Source organism: Pongo abelii, chromosome 4 (genome assembly GCF_028885655.2).
Source record: "Pongo abelii isolate AG06213 chromosome 4, NHGRI_mPonAbe1-v2.0_pri, whole genome shotgun sequence".
Lineage (NCBI taxonomy): Eukaryota > Metazoa > Chordata > Mammalia > Primates > Hominidae > Pongo > Pongo abelii.
The window spans coordinates 17898719-17903720 of record NC_071989.2 but is presented as its reverse complement, the minus strand read 5'-3'; the positions used below and the strand labels follow the sequence as shown (position 1 = coordinate 17903720).

The 5002-nt window shown below is 41.4% G+C and overlaps 1 pseudogene; it reads right to left on the bottom strand.

Annotated features, from left to right (window-relative positions):
• Positions 1-4097: 4097 nt before the first annotated feature.
• Positions 4098-4701, bottom strand: LOC129059341 (TATA-box binding protein associated factor 11 like protein 2-like; annotated as a pseudogene).
• Between the last annotated feature and the right edge of the window lie 301 nt (positions 4702-5002).

Here is a 5002-nt window from a genome sequence, read left to right as displayed (position 1 = left end):
AGCTAAACGGTGTTTATTGCATTTTTTGAAACAATAGATTCCAAGTATATTTGGAGGTTTTATGTATCCGACTAGATGTTTTCAGTGCTTCTTTTCTCCTGTGCTCTTTCTCCGAGTTGGCTATGAAAATACATTAAACTTTATTTTCTAAAATGTGAATAGACTTTTCTATTTACAAGTTACTGCACATTGTGGAAGCTGTGTGGGTAAAATCCAGTGGGGTATATCTGTGTGTTGAAGGGAGTCAGAGGCACCCATTGGGAGTCTGATGCAGTCCGTTCCTGGTGGTCTATATCCCGGAGTGTGACCATTGTCATGGCTGGAATGGTCAAGGCCTTGGTCAGGCAGGTTGTAGAAGAGGCTCTGGACATGTGTGAGATTTGAAAAAGAGATGCCCCTGAGAATGCCCGCCTGTACATTCAAGTTTAAGAGCCACATTTTTATCAAGTACCAAAAAATTATGTGATTTCCAGCCCCAGACTAGAAAAGTAATCCTGTTCCTGAGGGAAGAAGTACTGGCTCCATCTTCTCATGACAGAAGACTCTGTGTGCTAGAGCTTCCGTATCTCAGTCTACCCTGGACTCACCCTCCATTTTAACATCTTCCTCAAACTCTGGCAGTCTCACCTAGATCATGGAGGCAACCTTTATCATAATCACTTTGACTAAATATTTGTTCCTCCTTGAGTGAATTGAGTCATTTTTCTACATCTTCCTAGTTGGAAGGAGAAAAGTGCATGGTCCCTGAGCACCTTTTGAACAGACAGCTGCTTTGAGAGGGAAACGACTCCCAAGAGACTGTGATGATTTCACACTGAAGCCTGAAGTTGTTCTGCCTTAGGATTATTTCTGGGTTTTCTTTTCTTATCATAATCAGTTACTAGTTTATATTTTCTGTTGGATATTTTTAAAAGGGCTTACTGATGAGATTATGGCATTCTCATAAAAAATACTACTTTGGTGAAAGTATATTAAAATAACAATACTTGAATTTCCAATACTCACAAGTACAATAGTTGAACATGGCATGGTAGGTGAAAGTGAGAAGTAGAATTTGACAAACACCATTTTACCCAACATTAGTATGTTCCCTTGAATATGTGACTAAGAAAAACTAAGTAATTAGAAAAAAGAAACACCTTTTCTATCTCATTAATAGATTTGTTTAGAAAAAAATATTTTTTACAAAATGCTAGCTATGTCTTGATATTCCTAGACATGGCACTAACTTAAAATTTCATGAATCGTCTCTCTAATACTCATGTTACTTAAGAAACTACTACAAAAGATTTGACTGCATTCATTTTATAAAAGCCCTGCTCTCTTCTCTCCTATATATGTATGTTAGCACTCGGCGTTGTACTGTCTTCTGTAGAAAACACAAATCCATCAATTTATCATTTCAGCTTTTTTAGTTTGGATACAACTTTTTGTGAGTTATACTTTTAAACTTTTTGCTTTGTACTTTTAAAGACTAGACCCTAGATATTATGTGCTTCAGAATAGTGGAGATAGATTGCTTAAACTTTATTTGGCCATATGCTAAGTACTTTGTGGGGGCAAAGGCAGGCAGTGAGGATGTTAAGCTTATCCCAAAATATTGAATTATTGAAAATAGTCAAGTACAGTCACTTTACTTGTTAGAAATTTCATCACCACCTTACCAGACACCACATTTTTCTAGGCAGTCTCCAAAGGCACATTATGAGATAGACTTTAAGAATAGTAATGAAGCTCCAGGAAAAACTTTATTGTCATTAACATGTAATACAACCAGCCATGAAAGCTATCACAGATTTTGCCTAGAAGGATACCACCTTCTACAGATTCCTTTCTTGAGAGCTGTGGCTATATGATATTACATATTGAGAAGATTTTGAATGTGTAGGGACACTGAACCTTCCCAGCTAATCCATTTTTCCTCTTTGAGAAACAGCACTGTGTTCCTGCTCCTGAGCTGACCTCTGAGATCTTGATGAGAACTTGTTTCTGTCTTCAGCAGTTCAGCTTTACTCAGACCCCACTCAAAGCATTGAGTTCTATGGGGGGCAGGAAAAGCATTCTAAGCTTGTGTGTCCAATCTCCACTGTCACTGCTCTCTGCAGTGGCTCATCCCCACTTCAGGCTACTGGGGCCAGGTTTTCTTTTCTCTAGTGTTAAGAGACTGTTAGGCCTGCCAAGTCTGCCAGAACACAGCTCCCAAGACTCTTCAATGCCATGGGAAAGGAATGAGCTGAGAGCAATCTAAAGACTGGGAGATAATGAGTCTCTTGGATCTTACTTCTTTTGGTTGCTCGAGCACTTTAATTCCTGAGAGAGCCCTCCCATCTCCATCAGTTCTTCCAAGAACCTGTGCCCTCCTTGTGTCTCTAAGACACGCTGGTCTAACTTGTTAGATGTCTTTACACGGAAGTTGGTAAAATAAAATGAAAGCTAAATAATGTCAGAATATGGAGGTATGAAACAGAATTTCCCCATGCTTGGTAAAATGTAGAAATTTATGTAATGCTCAGCCAAAGATAGATTCTATGTACAATAAATTCTATTTTAAGAGCAAAAGCTGAGTGTATGAGGAAATAAAACAACATTTTGTGGAGGTATCTTTGGCTTCAAGAAGAAAGACTAGATGTTATTCTCCACTCAATGTGAGAGACTGAACTGTGGGGGTTTTTAGATCCTTTTTGCTTATACTCTGTGATTCAGGGGGCACATGGCAAAGGTAAACAGACTGAAATAGCACCGTGGATATCTGTGAGCTGTGCTGGGAAGGTTCACAGTGATTCCATAATAAATCTCAGGTGTTTATTCTATGATGAAAAAGTACCCTTTTCCACAGAAAAGGTAAAGTGTGAACAAGTGGAGTGTGGAATAACTTTGTAACTCCTGATGAACCTACTTTGTCTGGTATTTTAATAACTTCTTTTCCTCTGTTGCTATACTTGGGTTTGATTTTCTGAACAGATCACTGGTAGAATGAATAAAATCAAGAATATTCTAGGCTGGGCACAGTGGCTCACGCCTGTAATCCCAGCACTTTGGGAGGCCTAGGCGGGCAGATCACGAAGTCAGGAGATCGAGACCATACTGGCTAACACGGTGAAACTCCGTCTCTACTGAAAATACAAAAAATGGTGGTGGGCACCTGTAGTCCCAGCTACTCAGGAGGCTGAGGCAGGAGAATGGTGTGAACCTGGGAGGCAGAGCTTGCAGTGAGCCAAGATCGTGCCACTGCACTCCAGCCTGGGCGATAGAGTGAGAATCCATCTCAAAAAAAAAAAAAAGAATACTCTAAAGCAATGTTTTGAACCAAATTTGGGTACCTATAGAAGCACCACAGCAAACCTGAAGTATCAATACACTCTTTCTATTTGTGTCTTTTCAACTGCTCAGATGATCATTACAAATGGCTCTTTGCAGAAAGGTGGTTTTTGGATTCTGTTTCTGTCACTCTAGTCTTATAAGATGCTCCTGTATTATGTTACTTTATAATAATGTAAAGGATCACTAGCTGATATAAAGCACAGTAGGTAGGAATATGAGAACAGTCAAATGAGAGAAAAAAAATGCTTTGTGATTTTATCTTTATTTCTGCAGGCTGGAAAACAGTTTAACTGTTTTTAAGATGACTCACCAAAATCCATACCAGAATTTGAAATACATACAAGGACAACAATTCCAGTGCCCCTGCTCAGGCACAGCCTTCAGGGCAGAACATCACTAGGGAAAAGTTTTTGGAGGCTTCACTTATTGAAATGCAGACATAAGCATACAAGCTAAGATACAGCAACTCCAGGCTTCAGTAGGAAACCATACAAGACTCTTGGAAGGGATTTCCCTCTCTGAAAGCAGCTATCTGTCTACAGGATGATCAAGACCCATGCATCTTTCTTCTTCCAACTAGAAAGACACATAAAAATGACTCAATATGTCCTAGGCAACCCAAATATTTAGTCAAGGCGATTATGAAACAATGTCACAGTTTGAGAAAGATTGTGGCTAAATCCAGGGTAGACAGATTCAGAAGCTCCAGCAAACATAGTCCTATCATAGCAGACTGGATGTAGTACTTATTCCTGCACAAACAGACCCTTCCCTCTGGCCTTGGGCCTAGAGCATGATTTTTTTGTAGTTGCTGTTGGGGAAGAGGCCCTTGGGCTTTAACCTGCGAACAGCTTCCCTTAAATGCTTGGGCTGCAGCGGGGGCGTTTCTCCCCACATCTCACACACGTCCAGGGCCTCTTCCACCACCTCTCCAACAAAGACCTTGGCTATTCCAGCCATGGCAATGGCGGTGTTCTCAGACACCAATCAGCTGGTGATAGACTGCATCAGACCTGCAATGCATGCTTTTGGGAAAGCTGACCAGTGATACACTTCTTAGCGGGCCAGCTGCTCCTCAGACATGGCAGACAGCAGGGTTGTCATGCTCTGGGCCTCCTCTGCATCCACAGTGGGCTTCCCCTTCTTTCCTTTCGTATCTGTTTTCAGTCTTTTGGCTGCAGGAGGAGCTGAGGCTGAGGCTTCTTTGTCCCCTTCTGTGAGGTCCATGACATCCTCACTCCTGAGCTCACCTTCCTGATCCTTGGGTTCTTCCAAGTTCCCATCTAGGTCCTCAGGAATTCCATCCTTGTTGCTGCCCTTCAGACCTCGGGGCATGGCAAACATCTCAGCAGACATACCTGCTTGCCTGCCTGTCTCCATGGATGAGATTCAAGTCTGCTCCATGACAGCAGCTGTAGAGGCAGAAGTTCCGGCTGTGGTGGTTTGATTATGGATCTGCAGTGAGAACCTTTCAAAGATTTTGGCTGCTGTGTTTGCCGAGCCATAGTTTAGCCACAACTGGACACAGCTCCCTGCCTCCCACTCCCACACACAAACACACACCCTGGTTTTTCTCACTTCCGCAATGTGAAGAAACTTGTGGATGGAGAGTATATTAGTTTTAGATCAATGCATAATAAATTCTCACAAATTTTGGATATTTAAATCAAATCCCAGCTCA